The sequence below is a fragment of the Lactuca saligna genome, chromosome 8 (genome assembly GCF_052625555.1).
Source record: "Lactuca saligna cultivar CGN05327 chromosome 8, ASM5262555v1, whole genome shotgun sequence".
NCBI classification, from domain to species: domain Eukaryota; kingdom Viridiplantae; phylum Streptophyta; class Magnoliopsida; order Asterales; family Asteraceae; genus Lactuca; species Lactuca saligna.
In genome coordinates, this window is record NC_136424.1 from 209,302,045 (window position 1) to 209,323,668 (window position 21,624).

Sequence of the window (21,624 nt, forward strand, 5' to 3'; positions counted from 1 at the left end):
AATCTTCGCATCATTTCTTGCATCAAAGTTAAAAAAAAAACTTCTGATAAAGGAGTGTTGCACATTTTTAGCTCATGTAATCAACGAGAAAAAGGAAGTTAAAGACCTCTACAGCATCCCCGATGTCTGCAACTTTCCTGATGTCTTTCCCGAAGAGCTCCCGGGAATTCCTCACGAACGTCAAGTCGAGTTTCGCATCGACCTAATTCCTGGAGCTAATCCTGTAGCCCAATCTCCATATCGCTTAGCTCCAATAGAAATGTGACAACCCGAAATTTCCATTCTAAATCAAACCATTTCAATCCAATAGTAGTAGAGCAGTTACAGTCAAAATTCAAACTTTTGGAATAAGTTTGGCAGTTTTAGGGTTTTACACCAAAAAGGGGTATTAGGAGAGTGGTTGCACAAGGACTTTGTGCAACACTGTAAATTCCAATACCCTAGAATCATTAGAATCCATTCCGAGAATAGAAATATTTTCTGCCAAAAATCTCAGGACTATAAATAGAATTCTGAACCAAATTGGTTCATTAGTTGAATTCCATTTAGAGAAAAGCGCATTTCTCTCTCACGGATCTTCGGGTTTTCATCCCAGATTGTGAGTCTACTTCCCTAAATGTGTTTTAATACTTGTTATATGCTTTATAACATTATTTACATGTCCAAAACACAAGATCCGGGAGTTTACCGCCCAAGAACGTTCTTGGGGAGTAAACTCCAAAATCAAGCCTAAAGGCCACCTAGTCCCATTTCCGTGTCAGGAAACTAACTAAGGACTTAGTGTATGATCATTAGAGGCTAGAAGCAAATCAAAATCACTTAGTTTGAAGAGTTTACGGCCAAGAGTATTTCTTGGGCCGTACACTCCTTTAATGGGGTCAAAGAGCACCCTAGACACTTCCTTAGGCCAAGAGACTTTTAGGGCAAGTACCTAGATGAGATATGGACTAGTTAAAATTCTTAGGACCTCATGTGTGAGGGAGTTTACGGCCCAAAGAGTTCTATGGCCGTAAACTCCATCAAATGGTCCCATTTAGTGCCATAAACCTTCCTTAATCCAATGGTTGAAGCCTAGACTTGTTCCTAGCAATGTTGGAGACTTGAAAGGACAATAAGAACCCTCCCAAGGGAGTTTACGGCTGTAAACTCCAAGGGAAAAGAGGTCTTTGGGCCGTAAACTCCCCAAAGGAGTCAATATGGTGCCCAAACACTTGTAAAGCCTTGAAACAATTCCCCTCTAAGGTTGTATTACTTCTAAACTCCATTTCATGACTTGTTTGAGAGTTTACGGCCAGGAGCTTACTCCCCTGGGCCGTAAACTCTAATAAATATGGTCTTTTGACCTTAAACTCACATTAGGGGCATTGCACTCCTTTGTTGCAACCCTTTAGCCTCCTAGCACTTGACCAAAAGTGTTATCCTCGCGCTTAAATGTTATTACTTGTATAATTAGTGTTATAATCACTAATTATTTATATACATATGTTTTCATATGTAATTAGGATCATCATGTGTGTCTAAGTCTCCACTTGACACCAAGCACTTGTCCGATCCTTCCGTACGGTAACAGTCCGTTCAATTCCAGTCACTTACCGCAGGTGAGTTCATACCCCTTAACTAATGTTTTTAAACTATTTTAAATGTTTTATGGGGGGGGGATACAAGTAGAATCATGCTACTTATTAGGTCAATCACATGTGATTAGTAAGTAGGATTATATTACTTATTACATCAATCACATGTGATTAATATACAGCATTCAAAAGATTTGGCTACTCATTAGCCGTTTTACCAAACAGTTTCCTTCAAATGATTTTTTATAAACATTTTATATGTTTCAAACTACTTTTTACACTGTATCTCTTACTCTGTTTATCATATTTCAAACTTATTTACAACTGTGTTTCAAACAAATGTTCCTTGTACTTATATTGTTTTATCAAACTTATGCCTTCAAATTGTTTTATAGATTGACATCAAGTCGATCTTTCCTTAAACTAATATTTCTGTTTCAAATGTTTTACCAAACTTATTTATGTTTTTATATTATAAATTGCATGCCTCTATATGTATAGTTATATAAGAAATGTTTAAAAGGCTTAGGAAGGCTATCCACCCTATTTCCTTTTCGTGCCTTGAGATGTGGTCTGGTAGGATTTTGGGTATTCGTCCGAAAGTCATTTAAATATTAGTTATATATCATGTGTATATATATAGTCATAAAAGGTCCTTTCAGTTCAACATATGCCCTTGGGTAGCAAGGGTATACATCCATGACCATACGTACTGTTTAGATTACTAGAAAGCTACCATAAGGGTAGTTCAGGAAGATGCTAGAACAATTACTAGAACAAGATATCATACAAATGAGTCAGTTCATTCATGAGTCAATACCTTCTAGAACATTATAGTACATTACTATACTTGCTAGATAGAGAGAACACACATTACAGCTAGCACTTTTACATAAGTACATATACATGATTACTTTTACATGATTACAAATACATGAGCACATTTACATAAGTACATATACATGTTTACTTTTACATGATCATACTTATAAGAGCACTGTTACATAGATATATCAGGAGGAGTCCTATTACATTTTATATGTATCGACTCTGTTATCAAAACCCTCATTCTTATCTTTACCTTGTGATTTCAATCACATAACCGACGAGATAGATTGGGTTCATTATCCTAGTACCCAAGGATACAGTTGTGGGATTGACCATTCCTAAAAGCTCTGTTAGCCACAGAGGTGAAAGTACATCCACGGATGTCAACGGATGGTACCATTACAGGTATACGATTAAGGGATTAACTATTCCTATACCCAGCTGTTAGCAACAGAGGTAAGAGTACATCTACGGATGTCTTAAAGTTAACAATGATAGTTACCCTAGTACCAAAGGGTAATATTCAGATTAGTTGTATTATTGCTTCTATTTTGTGACTCGTTCACATAACCAATGAGGTGAATTATATGTAAGTATCTTAGTACCAAAGGATACAAATTCTTATAATGATAATAATAGTAACACAGTTAGGTCTTGGTAGAAGACTACATTCAAAACAGTTAGGTCTTGGAGAAGACTACATTCAGAACAGTTGGGTCTTGGTAGAAGACTACATTCAGAACAGTTAGGTCTTGGTAGAAGACTACATTCAAAACAGTTAGGTCTTGGTAGAAGACTACATTCAGAACAGTTGGGTCTTGGTAGAAGACTACATTCAGAACAGTTAGGTCTTGGTAGAAGACTACATTCAGAACAGTTAGGTCTTGGTAGAAGACTACATTCAGAACAGTTAGGTCTTGGTAGAAGACTCCTTTTGTTACTAATATGAATCATAGGGATTCTAGGGTTTTTCAAACACTTACAGTTCATATACACTTTCAATACTTTCAATACATATACTTACATTTTCTAACATACAAATTAAGTCACTAAATACTTATGATCTCACCAGCTTTAAAGCTGATACTCGCTTTCAAAATTACTTGTATCCTCAGGTCATCATAGACAGGTACCGATGCAAGGAGAAAGGAAGATGGAGCTTGTTCAAGACTTATCTTTCATTTTGATTTATGCTTTAGTGTTTATCAAAATATGACAGAACACATTTGTATAATAATTATATTATTAATGCAATGGATGATGTTGTTGCTTGTTTACTACTTTACATTGTTGTTGATATTATACATGACATCCTCCGCCCCAGAACGTTTCCACCGTTCCTGGTTTTGGGGTGTGACAAGAAATGCAGGAGTTATCCAGCCGGCTCAATGAGCTACTCGACAAAGGGTTCATCAGACCGAGTTCCTCACCTTGGGGAGCCCCGGTACTATTTGTGAAGAAGAATGATGGATCCTTTCGGATGTGTATAGACTACCGCGAGTTGAACAAATTGACCATCAAAAGCCGTTATACTCTTCCTCGAATAGACGGCGTTTTTGATCAAATTTAGGGAGCCAGTTACTTCTTGAAGATAGACCTCAGATCATGGTACCATCAACTTCGAGTTCACGATAATGATGTTTCCAAGACAGCATTCAGGACTCGATATGGTCACTACGAGTTCGTAGTGATGCCCTTCAATTTAACCAATGCACCGGCAGTGTTCGTGGACCTGATGAACCGGATGTGTCGCCCCTTTCTAGATAAGTTCGTCATCGTGTTCATTAACAACATACTTGTCTCTTCCAGAAGCGAAGAAGATCACAAACAACACTTGAGGTTAGTGTTGAAAACACTTAGAACGGAGAAACTATACGCGAAATTCTCCAAATGCGAATTCTGGATTCGGAAAGTAATTTTCCTTGGTCACGTGGTAAGCGAGGAGGGTATAGACGTGGACTCATCCAAAATCAAGGCGATAGAGAATTGGTCGGCACCGGAGACACCCACAGAAATCTGTCAATTCTTGGGTCTCGCCGGCTATTATCGTAGTCTCATTCAGAATTTTTCCATAATCGCCAAACTCCTAACCACTCTGACACAGAAAGGTGTACCCTTTTGTTGGAGTGAAAAGCAAGACACGGCATTCCAAACGTTGAAGCGAGCCTTATGCAGCGCACCTATGATGTCCCTGACCGAAGGAACAGAGGATTTCGTGGTCTATTGCGATGCGTCCAATCAGGGATTAGGCTGTGTGCTTATGCAGAGAGGAAAAGTTATCGCCTATGCCTCGAGACAGCTGAAGGCACACGAAGTTAGCTATATGACTCATGACCTGGAGTTAGGAGCAGTAGTCTTCGCACTGAAGATTTGGAGACATTACCTCTACGGAACCAAGTGCACGATCTTCACTGACCATAAAAGCCTACATCACATCTTCAATCAGAAGGACTTAAGCATGAGACAGCAGCGATGGTTAGAGCTGCTCAGTGACTACTAGTGCGAAATCCGCTACCATCCCGGCAAGGCCAATGTTGTAGCAGATGCCCTTAGCTGAAAGGAAAACTCGAGCAACAAGGCGAAGACATTGACAATGACCATTCATTCCCACTTATCCGTACAGATCCGAGAAGCCCATTTGGAAGCCCTAAAACCATAGAACGTGTTGAATGAAGCCTTGAAGGGAATGGATAAGAAACTTGAGATCAGAGGTGACGGAGTCTACTGTTTCATGGATAGAATCTGGACCCCAAAGTACGGAGGTTTTAAGGAAGTTGTTATGAATGAAGCTCACAAGACCAAATACTCTGTTCACCCAGGTTCGGATAAGATGTACCTGGATCTCAAGAAACAATACTGGTGGGTAAACATGAAGGCCGAAATCGCTAACTTCGTGGGCAAGTGTCTGACTTGCGCCAAAGTAAAAGTCGAGTATCAGAAGCCCTCAGGTCTGCTCCATCAGCCTGAGATACCTGAATGGAAATGGTAGATGATTACCATGGATTTCATCACCAAGTTACCCATATCTCCGAGTGGGTACGATACCGTTTGGGTAATTGTTGATTGTTTGACAAAATCCACTCACTTCCTTCCGATTAAAGAATCATTCAAGATGGAAAGACATACACGAATCTACATCCAAGAGATAGTTCGACTGCATGGTGTGCCTATGTCCATTATCTCCGATCGAGATAGCAGGTTTACCTCAAAGTTTTGGCAGTCCCTTCAAAAAGCTCTTGGAACTAAGCTGGATATGAGTACAACTTATCATCCCTAGACAGATGGGCAGAGTGAGAGAACTATCCAGACCCTGGAAGACATGCTGAGAGCATGTTTCATCAACTTCGGAAATTCGTGGGACACCCATTTACCCTTGATCGAATTCTTGTATAACAACAACTACCACACCAATATCAAGGCTGCCTCGTTCGAAGCCGTCTATGGTCGCAAGTGCAGATCCCCTCTGTGCTGGGCCGAGGTAGGGGACACACAGCTAGCCAAGAGTCGAGTTCCCGACCGTGCTCTCACTGATCTTAAAATGATCCGTGAAACCACTGAGAAGATCATCCAGATCCGGGAACGACTGAAAGGTTCACGAGACAGACAAAAGAGTTACGCCGATAAACGACGGAAACCCTCGAAATTCTAGGTAGGAGATCGTGTCTTGTTGAAGGTCTCGCCCTGGAAAGGCATGATATGCTTTGGAAAGCGTGGAAAAATTAACCTGACGTACATAGGACCTTTCGAGATCCTCGCTAGGATCGGTTTCGTAGCCTATAAACTCCGACTACCTTAAGAACTTGGCAACATTCACGTTGTATTCCACGTCTCAAATCTTAAAAAATGTCAATCCAATGAAACCCTCGTGATCCCTCTTGATGAGATCGAGATCAACGAAAACCTAAACATTGTGGAAGAACCAATCGAAATCATGGATCGAGAGATAAAAACGTACGAAAAAAGCGGTATCTCGATAGTGAGTGTTCGTTGGAATGCCAAGCAGCGACCTGAATTCATTTGGGAGTGCGAAGACTCGATGAAACAGAAACATCCGCAACTCTTTCCAATTGCATTATTTGTATCTCAATTCTAAATTTCGGGAAGAAATTTCCTCTAACGGGGGGATAATGTCACAACCCGTAATTTATTCCATCGCTGTAACCCATTTCTGTTAATAAAATTTAATTGTATTAAATTTTTCCGTTAACATTTTGGATTAGATTATTTAAATTAAGACTTTTATTATGACTTCATGAGTGTACAAACACATTAGAAACAAGTGAAAACATCCCCAATATTCACTTGGAAAATTTTTAGTTTCAACCTTGTCAGGTTACGACAAATTAAGGGTGAGTAGACTTCATTTGAAGCTTTTCCACTCTCTCTCACTACTATATCTCTACAATCCAAATCTTGATCCAAAATCACCCATTTCAAGCTCCAAATCGGTAAGTAATCCATCCTAGCTTATAGTTTAGATTTTTTAGCTTGCAAATCCATGTCTAAATCATCCAAAAGGACCAAAGACTTGTGTTTAAGGCCCTAGAACAACCTCAAATCGTAAACACACTTAAATGGGGTTTTGGAGCCCCAAAACCCTCCGAAATCACTTCTAGTGCTTAGCAATGACTTAGGGCCTACATGAATGGACTTAGAACACCAGAAACTTAGCATTTGGGGAGTAAACATGATTTTACGACCCAAGAGCATGCTTGGACCGTAAACACCCCTTCAAGGATTGTAAACACCATTTAAGGTATAAAAATGCCCCTTAAACACCTCCTATGCCTTGGAATAATGTCTAGAATCAACCAACATTGTGTTAGGGACCTTAAACACGAAAGAAACCACCTCCATAGGAGATTACGGCCATAAACCCCCCAAGGAATGGTTCCTGGGCCATAAACTCCTCTATAGTGGTCAACTGGTGGCCTAACTTCCTTCCATGACTTGTACTTTGGACTAGAATCACTTGTTCTTAACTTAGGACCACCAAAACACAAAAGGAAAGGGTATGTAAGACTTTATGGCAGTAAACTCCTTGTTTACAGCCATAAACTCCCCTTAATGGTCCATTTGATGGTTTAATCACTTCCATTGCCTTAGAACTGAACCAACCCTCATTCCACTAGTGTTATAAGACCATTAAGCATCCAATAGCACACCACCCATGAGTTTACGACCGTAAACTCATGGGGATATGGTCTATGGGCGGTAATCTCCCTTAGGAGTTTACTCTTGAAGAGCAAACTCCATATCTAGGCCTTACACCTCCTTAGATGCAACCCAGATCACTCTTAACACTTGAATTGAAGTGTTTTCGCGCCTCGGAGTGTATATTCTTATTTAATTACTAGTTCAAAGTCTAATTAGATAGAATTATGTATCTCTTCATATTACATAGGAACCTCACGTATATTCAAGCCCTGAACTCACACATAGCATCCTAGCCGGCACAGTTCTCGTCTGGTGAGTTCATACCCCTACACCTTTTTCTATGTTTTTCAATGTTTTCAGGGGGGGGGGGGGGGATACAAGCAAAAGTACAAGGAAAACTTGTACTCCAACTTATTATTTGATTTGAAATGTTTCATATTCCGTATGCTTTTAACATTGGAAACCGTATTAACCAACCGTTTGACTTGTAGAGTTAGTTTTCAAACTAATAGCAAATCTCATTATAAAATGTTATATTATATATTTCACAAATGATTTTCCACATCATTACTGTTAAAATCATTAATCTTAGAACTTTTGATACGTCCTCTGAAACACTCCACAGAGATACGCGAGTGGAGGACCACCTTTGTAACTAGAATCTAAAACAAGATTTTCTGCATTATTAATTGTATATTCATTATTCTTAAGATTGGAGACACGTCCTTTGTAACACTCCACAGAGATACGCGAGTGGAGGACCACCCTTGTAACCAGAATCTCCTAGGAGGAGAGCGTGACTTGTGTTTATAGATCTATACGGGTCTGACTACCCCGCACCTTGCTGCTAGCTACAGTGGGACCGACAGGTCTACGGGTGACAAAAGTCACAAATGATACTGGCCTTCCTTTTGCCATATCTAGTTTATCGTATGGTTATAGAACTCGCAACTTAGATAATGGAGATTTACTTTTAAGTAATAAAGAACTTATTAAATTAATAACCTTAGGAATTAGTTTACTATCTACTTAATAGTTTTATATACGTGTTAAAACTAACGTATTTTTTCAAGGATAACCAGGCTTCAAGAAACTTCACATAAATGCTACAAGTATGGTAGATATTTGTACACCGCATTCTGAATCGATAGCCAACCACCAGCTTTTAAGGAAAATAAGGTTTTTTCCTGAGATAACATAACTGTTCTTAACCAAACTGTGTAACAACGGATAACTAAACCTTTCTTATAAGAAAATATGGGATTTTCATGGACGATTCTTTCACTAGAAACAAACCGCTTATGAACTCACCAGCTGTATGCTGATATTTTTAAAACTGCTTGTATTCTCAGGTTCCCGTTAGACAGGTATCCTGCATTCTTTTGGAGAAGACGGAGCGTTAAGAATTCTCGTCTTTACTTTTGTTCATTTTGGATGTATATATATAATAACATGTATTACTTTGTTTTCAAACAGATGTAAATATTCCTACGTAATATAATGGTTGTGTTTACTATGCTTGCTATCTATATTGGTTGTGATACTTTACATAACGTCCTCCGCCCCGGAAAGTTTCCGCCATCGGTTTCGGGGTGTGACAAGTTAACGCAAACCTGGAAAGATATATTATTATATTTTATCACCTTGTGTTTGCTAACCTAGATACATGTAACCGTACTAACATTAACGTAAACCTAGAAAGATATATTGTTATATTTTATCACCTTGTGTTTGCTAACCTAGATACATGTAACCGTACTAAAGTTAACGCAAACCCGGAAAGATATATTACTACCTTAATTTGTTACAAACAATGAGTTAAGGGTAGAATGGCTTCCTATAAGACTAGGGACATTGTGTAAGTATATAATAATTGATTTGTTAATTTGTTCCTCCCTGTAGTTGTTTTAGCATGTTCCTCCCTGTACTTGTTATAGTATGATCCTCCCTGTAGTTGTTATAGTATCTTCTTAGCTGTACTTGTTATAGTATGATCCTCCCTGTACTTGTTATAGTATATTCCTACATGTACTTGTTATAGTATGTTCCTTCTCTATACTAGTTATTCTATGAACTGAACCCCTAAACTATACCTATTATAGTTTACTAGTATATTTACTTGAACTGATACTGACTTGAAGGAAAGACTAACTTTATCTACCATGTTATGATTATATTTTAAGGACGAAGTTTTACAGACTATGAAATAACATAACTTGAAAAGAGCTTTCGAAATGTTTTGATCACTTATAAAAGCCATAAACCATCTTTTGAAAGATGTTTATAACAAAAATTTACACAATTATCATTGTGTTCAACTTATATTCCCCCCCCCCTCCCCCCCTTAAAAGCATTTAAAGCAGTTTAAAAGATTGATTACATGGTATGAACTCACCTGATGTGGGTGATTCAAACGAATGTGTGCGTAAGGATGAGAAGTTCCATGAATGAATTCTTGGGACTTAACAAATCCTAAATGACATACAATGGCATATATTGACATAAATATATTTCTTAGAAGCAACCAAATGCAAGGAAACACCTCACGGGACTAGGAAACACTTTCACCAAGCGTTGGAATCACATGTGATTCAACTAAGGAATGTTTGAGGCCAACAAAAGGTGTTTATGTCTAGGGTGTTAACCCATGGCCATAAAATCAAGGTAATGCACATAAGAGGGTGTTTGAATGCTAGGGAAAATTGAGAAAGCGTTGCTTTTCACAAGGATGAGCAAAGTGAATGTTTTGGAGGGTGTTGAGGTACTCACGGCCAGGGTGTAAACCCTATGGTCATAAACTCACCAAATGGTCTTATTTTGAGTCTTAAAGGTAAAGAGTTTTAAAGGTTCAAATATTCTAAGGGTTGGCAAGGGTCTAGAAGTGTTTAAGGCTCAAAAGACCACACTTATAAGGGTTTATGGCTAAGGTGTAAACTCCTGGCCGTAAACTCTCTTTGATGATGAGTTTGATGATGATTTAAGGTGCTAATCAGGTGTTCCAACTAGATAAGAAGTTAAGGAAAGATTACTTACGATATAGAGGCTTGAAGTGATGATTAAGGTCCAAAAACACTAGTGTGTGTTCTTGGTGAAACTTGAAGATTTGAAGATCTACTTAAAATGAATGCTTTCATGGATGAAATCAAAGACTGTAACTAGGAGATGAAGTGCAACTACAAATCAAGGAAAGAACACTTACGTTTTTAAAAATCTAGGATGAAGAAATTGATGATACTTTAGAGAGAATGGGAGTGTTCTTGAGGTGGAAAATGAGATAATGAAAGGAAATATGAAGATAATGAGTCTTATAGGGGAGTTTACAACCCACATAGAGTTTACGACCGTAAACTGTATCTTGTGGCCGTAAACTCCTTGTGATGGGGTTTCTAGCCTGATTTGTTGCACAGTGTCTCTAACAGGTACTTCCTAACACTCATTCCCTAAGTGTACTAGGCTCAGAACACTCAAACAAAATCTAAATTGTGCTAAATGATAGCAGAAGTGAGTCTGACACTGAGTTGAGTTGACTGACTGAGCTTTCAAAGCAAAAAAATTTCGGGTTGTCACAATAACTACTACGTATTTATGTAAATGATTATATATATATATATATATATATATATATATATATATATATATATATAGTCTTAACGAATGAACATAATTAACTATAATTGGTATAGTTTCGGAGTTACAAACACCACATTTTCATTTCAGAAGAAACATATAATCATTTAAAGGTATAATTATTTCATCTACAAGAAAAAGGGGTTTTCAGTTTATGTAAACCGGTTGATACAATTTTGTGAGACATTTGGCTTCACCATACCTACCAGAGTACACACCGTGTCCTGCATTATAACAAAAGTCTCTTGTAGGGAGAGCATGACACTTCTGTATAGATCTATACGGGATTGACAACCCCGCACCTAAATTGTTAGCTACAGCTAGAATAGCAAGTCTAGGGTGACAAATGTTGTAATAGTTCTGACGCGTGAAGAACGTCGTAGCAGGCCAACTAGTCGCATTTGTATGGTTATAATAACTCACATGGAGTATTAAGACTTATAATACCAATGTTGTAATAGTTCATAATACCATTTTTCAATACAGCCTTACTTACATTTTTAGTCTTGGGATATAAGACTTATAACTCATTTCTAAAGAAAATATTGGATTTTCTAAAAGTATACACTATCATTTTACACCAAACTATTACAAATCCTTCTCATATAAAATGCTTATGAACTCACCAGCTTAATTGTTGACACTTTTCAAAATCACTTGTATTTTCAGGAAACAAATAAATAGGCAATCAAAGAATTTTTGGAGGATGGGGCATCGTCGCATCATGTTATTTGTTTGTCATATGCATTTGATATCATGTAGACAATGTTTTTGAGCAGAATGCAAACTTTTTAAATATTCAATGTAATGGTTGTAATGATTTGATCACTACTATTCAATTGTTATGATACAGTACATGAAAGTCATCCGCCCCCAGACATTTCCATCGTTTTGGTTTGGGGGTGTAACAGATTGGTATCAAAACATTGTTTATAAGAAACTAAGTATATCAAACCACGTAACCTATAGATCTATAAATACAATGGGGCTAAAATACTCTGATTAAGAATTCTTATCTAAAACTATAATAAGTATTTTATAAAAGTATACGTACATGCATACATACTATCGTTGTGTCGTAATAAGAACCATGTAAAATTATTAAGATAAGTTGGATGCTACGATTAAACCTAGATAGTGTGAAGTCATATCTAGGATAAATATGATCTGATCAACCATATTTATGTGAGATATGCCTAACATGTGTTCGGGAATGGTCGTGGTGAACAATGAGTCTAAAGCTTACCAAAAAAAGTCTAAAAACCAAACCTAAAATTTAAAATACTATAGGAGTATTTTATGATATTATAGAACCGTACACCTAGATCCTCTATGTATCTCCTATATCCCTATTCCTGTACAGACGATATGACCGGATTTCACCACAAAGACCCCTACTACCCTACCATCGCAGCCAACGAATATATATAAGAGGATCCAGAAGAGGATCCTAAAGAGTACCCAGAGATGGATTATGAGGAGGAGGATTCCTGATGAGGGATCAGACAAAGAGAAAGGCATTAGGGAGATCGTTAATGGACCTTACCCTATCAGGATTAGGCATGAGACACTTTCACCTCCCTCCTTCCAGGATGCGTCCCCGCAATGGACGAACCAACTACAAACATGGGCTAGAGAAGATAGCTAATGACCGACATTCGGCATACACCCCCCTGCATCATACTCCGGACCCCATCACCCCCACAAATCGAGCAGAACCTCTGATAGTATCACAAGTGGGCTGCTTGGACACTTAGGACCAGGCTCTTCATCATTAGGTTATGGAGATCATTGGCAAATCCCGGTACATGACGGTACGAATTTGACACATCCATGAGTAATAGGAACACCATGCCAATGCCATACTAAACCTATAAGCAGATCAGGAGAGCAATACGAACCAAATACATTCCTTAGAATGAGAGATGGCCGCCATGAGACAACAAATCCTTGCAACTGAAGCTAGGTCAGTCAAAGCAGAACATAGAGCGGAGGAAGCCAGTCGCAATATGTGCATGATGGCGAGGCACCTTGTGTGTCATTGTGGTATATGATAGACTAGTATAGCCTAGTGGGATAGTGACTACATTAAAGGGTTTTGAGCATTCTAACACTCCTAAGGTGTACATGCAATCCCAGAAACCTTGGATCTATGTTTTACTAAGATACATGGAAAATTGATTTTTCCAAGGTTCTTAACCTAACTAGAATGGCTTGGGGAACTTGAAACATAAAAGCTAGTAGAAGAACACACATTTCTTATTGTTTGGATTCCTTAAAAACTTTGTGAGCCTAGCACCCCAAATGTGTAATGCCCATGTTTCTAGGCTAGGCATTACTATTGACATAATGATCTAGGTTAACCTTTGTAACTTATTTACAAGAAATGAAAAGGAATTATGTGAATCATGTGTTTTATGCTTAATTATTAGGATTTAGATAATTAAGAATAAAAATGAGCATCAAAAATAAATAATAGATAAACACGATATCTTTACATATAGTTGTAGTGGTTGAAACAAGGATTTCGGGGATATAAAGAATACCAAAATCCGAGTTATAGCGAAGAAGTTATAACCTGTCGAAGTTTCACGATAAACCGGCACGATGCCGAATGTCGTCAAAAGTGAGTTTTTGATAAACAACTTTTTAGCCTTAGTAATCTAAATGAAAGTCGTAAGATTCGTTAAACCGAGATGTTCGATAAAAAGAACGCCCAAATCTGACTTCGTATGAGGAAGTTATGATTTTTCGAAGTTTCAGCTTAGCAGTAGACAGCTAAAAACTCGAATTTTAGATGGATTGATTTTTAGCCGACACAACCTAAACGAGAATTGAAGGTCTCTTCATTAGTAAAACAACGGTAAAAAGTCTGATGAAAACGAACGTCGGATGAAGAAGTTATGAATTTTTAACGGATTTCCTGTCCCGGTTTGTTAAAAATAATAATATAAAAATTAAAATCAAAATTAGCCGACGAAGTCTAAATGGAAGTTGTAGAGCGTAATTTTAGCTATGCGTTCAAATAAAGAACATCAAAAACAAAGCTCGTATGCGAAAGTTATGGATTTTAGAAGCTTTTGCACAAAAATCGAGAAAATTCGCATAGTCACACTTTTGCCACGTGTCCTCGCCTCGCATGTGCCACATGTCCGAAATTATGATGAGTCACCTCGCATGCGAGACTACCCCGTGTCGCCCCGTGTCCTCTTCTGATTCGACCGAAGGGAGGCCCAATCCGAAGCTCGCAGTTGGACCGAGCCTCGCACCGCCTAGCCTCCGAACCTCGCATGTGGACCAGTAGACCGCGGTCCAATAAGAAGCCACCAACGAGGCCTCCGCACGCGCAGCCCAAGTGCGAGCACCTGCGCACCCTCGCATGCGGACCCCAACTCTTTAGCCGACCTTCGGACCCTATAAATAGAAGGGGTATGTGAGCCTTCTTGGGTAGTTTTGGATTTTTGCCACTTTTAACCCCTTTTTCCATATTTTCTTCATCTTAACGTTCCCCAAAGCTCGGGTATCGATTATAAGCCTCGGAGTACTCCACGAAGTGCCCGGGAAGCTTGTAAAATTTATCTTTTCGGTTTCGAAGCCCGACCCTCGCAGAGCCCGGTTTCTCAATAAAACCCCCGGTTTTATTAGAAACGATTGTTTTAGGAAACGAATTGTTGCACGGTTTTCATTAAATCAAGTGAGTGTTTAGTTACTTTCACCTTACACATAGATATGAAGTATTTTAGATAAAATACGTGTTGTGTGAATATATGTTGTTTGTTTATTTGAGATGGGTGCTGAAGGAATGATACATACATGTTTTTGAATAATTTAAACTATATATGTATTTTTATCTACGAAAAATGTTGGGTAAAACATGGGTAGATGAAATAGTGGGTATGATGAAAGGTGAGTTGGATAAAGCAGATGATCAATAATGCTGATCATGAGTTGAGGGTGAGTGGTGAAATTTGAGAGAATCAGTAACCCAAAATGTTGGCCCCCATCATTTAGCAGAGTATGGATGACAACCATGGACTATTTTAGACAGTTTATGGAAACTAGTAGGCGCGCAACCTATAGGTGTAATGAACTATATGTTCATTTGATGTACTCTAAAAACCCATTAACATGTATTGTAGGAGAGAATACGTGTAAATAATATTGTCGATAAATGAGAGCTATGGACCTAACACATGTTGAATAAACCTTGGCAACTATGGAATTAGTGCCCATCGTATAAACCCCGATCACGAGGCGACTTTGTGTCTATTCCTTAGGATGAATACTTAGGAAGGAGTGATAGTGGATTCTTAGGGTAAACCCTTAAGAAATAAATAAAATAATGGGGTTTGGGGTAATTCGGTTGATTGATTGATGTTTAAACATAATAAATTTATGTATTATGGGTTGAAAACCCTATATGCTCACCAGGCTTCCAAGCCTGAGCCACTCAACTGTTTATATTACAGGTAGAGGACCCTGAACATAGTTGGATGATGATGATGAATGATTTTGGATTATAGGCCAGTAGTTACAAATAATTGTTGTAAGGCTTATAATGTCTTGTTTATGCTTTTGATCTGTATCGGAACATGACATCCCGAGGTTTTGATATAAAAGGAAATGATATATTTCTTAAAGAAAGGTTTTGACAAACTTTTATCATATTTTGTTTTGGGGACCAATTCCGCAACATCTTTTATAAAGATTTCTCTTATTTGATTTTAAAAAGCATAAATTAAATCGGTCTTTTCTGGCTGATAAATTAGGGGATGTCATTCAGCAGAGTATGGATGACAACCATGGACAATTCTAGACAGTTTATGGAACACTAGCAGGCCCGCAACCTGTAGGTGTAATGAACTATATGTTCATTTGTTGTACTCTAAAAACCCATTGACATGTATTGCAGAAGAGAATACCTGTAAATAATACTGTCGATAAATGAGAGCTATGGACTTAACACATGTTGAATAAACATTGGCAGCTATGGAATTAGTGCCCGTTGTATAAACCTCGATCACAAGGTGACTTTGTGTCTATTCCTTAAGATGAATCCTTAGGAAGGAGTGATAGTTGATTCTTAGGGTAAACCCTTAGGAAATAAATAAAATAATGGGGTTTGAGGTAATTCGGTTGATTGATTGATGTTTAAACATAATAAATTTATGTATTGTGGGTTGAAAACCCTATATGCTCACCAGAATTCCAAGCCTGAGCCACTCAGCTGTTTATATTACATGTAGAGGACCCCGAGCATATTCGGATGATGATGATGAGTGATTTTGGATTATAGGCCATTAGTTACAAATAATTGTTGTAAGGCTTATAATGTCTTGTTTATGCTTTTGATCTGTATCGGAACATGACATCTCGAGGTTTTGAGATAAACGGAAATGATATATTTCTTAAAGAAAGGTTTTGACAAACGTTTATCATATTTTGTTTTGGGGACCAATTCCGCAACATTTTTTATAAAGATTTCTGTGATTTGATTTTAAAAAGCATAAATTAAATCGGTCTTTTCTGGCCGAGAAATTAGGGGATGTCACAAAATGTAATGCCTCAAGTGTATCACACGACACCACAAATCTTGGAATAAATTTGAGAGAAGTACACAAACTCTCAAAATCGGTTAGCCCTCTAGTTCTTCACTTTAGTGCCAATATTGTTCGCCCATGGGGTCTTTATATAGCATGTCACAAGTAGGTCACACCGGTTAAACCCTAATTGAGATGGCTTTTCATTTTCTCCATGATCCATGGGTTTTAACCTCCATGGACTATCCATGGAGCACCCTATGGGTTGTAGCCCAATTCAATAAACCATGGATCATTAGCCTACTATATAAGAATGAATAATTTACACAATCAACCCCATATATTTAATTAGTCTCTTTTTGATCACAAAATTATTTCCAAATTAATTCGTGATCAATACTAATTAAATAATATTATTAATATATCAGAACTTATAATATATTAATAAACCATAAGTGTTTTTTTTTCTCATTTTGTCTATCCAAGTGTCATGATGCCATGCAACCCAAATGGATCATGCCAACCGGGTCAAGTAGATACCATAAATATTTATGAACTTAAACACTTAATCCAACAGTCTCCCACTTGGATAAGTCTAATAACTATAACTGCAAGTATGACTTCAGGAACCAATCAACAATCATAGCTCTTTCAAAGTCTCACGGAACTACGACGACGTTCCATTTAAGATAAGCGATCATATAATCCTCTGCTCTCAAGATATCAGCTGGAGAAATACATGGAACAATTTCGTACTTATTGTCCAGTAGTTTGATTCCCGATTATTGATTTTTGTTTGACATAGAACTTAATCAAACACATCAATTTAGTTCTGATTGGGCCCGGTACATAGGTCAAAATAAAATCATCGAGGGGCCTAGATAGCGCTTTTAATCCTACAAGGACTAAAAGGAATACATAAACTTCGACTCATATGCTTGTTCTACTACTTATTGAATCACACAAAAAGGTATGTTTTATAACATTGAGTTACCAAAGAGTTTTCATACCATCAATGTACAACGAACTCATAGTCAACAACTTATATCTATAGGTTTGAAGACTTATATGATATTACTGTCTCACGATCACTCGAGATAATTTCCATGAAGTGATACAAGTGAGCGTGGGTTGAATCCAATACTCGAATCACTATTCCAGGAGTACTCATGAACACTGCAACCCCTTTGTACCAAACAAAGTACAGACCCTTCATGACAGTCTTGCTTCATTACCTACTTCAAAAGTATGATTGACTGTGGATGGTTTGAATAATATGAGATAGCATAACATGATTATTCTGGAAGTCAACACAAGAAAATAATGAACTGATGGTAAACGATTGACAGAAGTTTGCAACACTTTACTTATAAATAAACAACAACTTTTATTTATCATCAAATGTCAATTACACTTTACAAATTTCAAAACTATCTAATTTCCAAAACTACTATCATTCTTTAGCCCAATGCGCATTGCATACTAAAGACGCTTAACCCTACCCATTCCCTTCGTGAAGGGATTTGATAGGTTCTCATCCGATGATACCCTCTTTGCCACGAGGAGTCCTTCTTCTATTTGATCTCTAATGATCCCTTGTTTCCTTGGCTAAGGCAACTGCACTTTCACTGTCACAGAAAATCTACATAGGCTCCTTTATAGCTGCTACTACTCCAAAGTCTCCAATGAAGTTCTTACGACATATTTCAACCTTTACTGCCTCGTGTGCTGCTATGTACTCTGATTCGCAAGTTGAATTAGCCATTATATCCTGCTTGGAACTTTTCTAACTATTTTCTCCTCCGATTAAGGTAATGACCTAGCCTAATTGAGAGTGGAAAATATCCCTATCAACCTAGAAGCTTGTATCACTATACCCTACTACTCTCAAGTCATCACTCCCACCGAGGGTAAGGACCCAGTCGTTAGTTCTCCGCAGGTACTTTAGAATGTTCTTTACCGCAGTCCAGTGAGCCTTGTCGGGGTTCCGGTGATATCTGCTAAGCAAGCTCAAAGAAAAGGCCACAATATGACGAGTGAAATTCATAGCATACATAATCGAGCCTACAGGAAAAGCATACAATACTCGAATCATCTCAGCTATCCTAGCCTCTATACTTGGGCTCTGAGTCTTACTCAATATGGCTTTACTCTGGATCAGTAACTCTCCTTGCTTGGAATACAACATGCTAAACCTAGTCAACACCTTATCCAAGTAGGTACTGTGACTAAGTCCAATTAGTCTCTTACTCCTGTCTCTCAAAATCCTTATCCCTAGGATATAGCAGCATTTCCAAGGTCCTTCATAGTGAGACACTTCCCAAGCTAGGACTTCACTTCCTGTAGAATTGGGATCTCATTTCCTATGAGTAGTATGTCATCCACATACAATGCTAAAAAGTTAACTATACTCCCACTAGCTTTGACATGTACACAAGATTCATCTTTGCTCCTCGAAAAGCCCAACTCTTTGACTTTCTCTTTGAAACAAAGATTCCATTTGCATGGTGCTTGTTTCAATACATAGATGGATTTCTCAAGCTTACACACTCTATTAGGGTACTCTGTACTGACAAAACCCTCTGGTTGACTCATTTAAACATCCTCAGCCAACCTTCCATTAAGGAAAGAATTTTTGACATCCATTTTCCATATTTCATAGTCATGAAATGCAACAATGGATAGCATAACCCTAATTGACTTAATCTTCGCTACTGGTGAAAAGGTCTCATCATAATCAACTCTCGGAGTTTGAGAAAAAAACCCTTTGCAACCAGTCGCGCCTTATAAGTGTGTACATTACCATCCATTTCGGTCTTCTTCTTAAAGATCCATTTGTACCCGACTATCTTACGACCTGGTACATTGTTAACCAAGTTCCAAACTTAATTGTCATACATGAACTGTATCTTACTGTCCATAGCCTCTTTCCATTTTGCAGACTCGGGGCCTGCCACGGCTTCCATGTAGCTGTGAGGTTCATCCAAACTTACCAGTGTAATATCAATGATAAGTGTATCACCTTCTGCAGTAATATAGAAACCATAGTAATGCACAGGTGCATTCCTAACTCTCGCGGAATGCCTCAGAGGTATAAACTCGTCAGTTGGATCAACAGGAGTTTCCTCCTCATGATGATTGCTAAGGTTTGATGTTCTTTCACCACTTGACTGTTGAATTTATTCAAGGTCAATTTTCCTCCCATTGTTTCCTTGGCTTATGAACTCTCTCTCATGAAAGACTCCTCTCCTTGCCACAAAGACCACATTATCATTGGGTCTATAGAAGATGTAACCAAAGGATTTCTGTTGGTAGACGATGAAAATACACCGCTCACTTTGAGTTACTAGCTTATTGTGAGTCTCGTGCCTAACGAAAGCCTCGCAACCCCAAATCTTGATATGGTACAAATTGGGAACTTTCCTAGTCCACATCTCGTGAGGTGTTTTGGCAACCTTTTTGGTAGGGACTAGATTAAGAATACGGGCGGCAGTCTCTACGCATACCCCCAAAATGAGATTGGTAGCGAAGCTCGACTTATCATGGAACAAACCATGTCCAACAAGGGTTGATTACGCCTCTCAGCCAGACCATTAAGTTGTGGTGTTTTGGGAGGTGTTAATTGTGAGATAGACCCACATTCCTTAAGATAGTCAAGGAAATCTGTACTAATATGCTCACCACCTCGATCGGATCGAAGCATCTTATTGTTCCTGCCCAACTGATTCTCCACTTTATGTTTAAACCCTTTGACCTTTTCAATGGTTTCTAACTTATACTTGATTAAGTAGACATAACCATATCTACTGTAATCATCAGTAAAAGTCTCATAGAAGTGGTTAGCATCCCTTGTGGTGGTTCTGAAGGGTCCACACACATCTGTGTGTACAGGATCCAACAAATCTTCACTACTAGCACATGTACCAGTGAAGGGTGACTTTGTTATTTTTCCATGTAAACAAGATTCACAACTATCATTCGATATTAGGTCAAATGACTCCAAGACTCCATCCTTTTGGAGTTGGCCTATGCGTTTCTTGCTCACATGTACAATACGACAATGCCATAATGATGCTTTATCCAAGCTAGTGGAAGAATCGATACATAACACATTATTTCATAGGTTATCTACAACCGACATAGTTTCATATAAACCATCACAAGGTAATGCTTTAAAATAAAGAAGATTATTATAGAAAGCATTAATACCACCACATTCATTATTAAATGAAAAAGTAAAATCCTTGTTTGTATAAACCGTGAAACGAAATAATATTTCTCGCCATTTCAGACGAGTAACAACATTTATTCAAATCTAATGTTAACCCACTACTTAGCAACAAAGAATAAACTCCAATCTTGGTGACTAGTGAAGCTTTTCCTATTCCCCATGATTAAGTTTATCTTCCCATGCTCCACATTCTCACTTCTTCTTAGTCCCTGCAAATCAGAACATATGTGAATACCACAACATGTATCAAGGACCCAAGAATTAGAATAGGTGAGTTATTAGACAATATAGTGTAAATAACTCCATGGTTGGGTTTTACATTCCCATCCTTAAAGTCTTGCAAGTACTTTAGGCAGTTTCGCATTCCAGTGTGCCTTTTCATAGCAATAGAAGCATTCAACCTCTTTAGGGTTAGCAGAAGGAGTGAAAGAACCACGTTTGGTTCTACTTGAAGAGGAGAAATCAAGAGACTTTCCCATCGTAACCTTCGAAGGGCTCTTACTCTTCTTCCCTTTACCTTGCTTGATAGCCAGAACAGGGGTGGCGGTAAGAGTAGGAAGGGTAACAACCGATTTACTTTTAAGACCACTATTGGTGGTCTTCAAAAGTCCTTGAAGTTTGATGAGTGTGAACTCTGAACGGTCCCACATTATGGGTTGATAGAGAA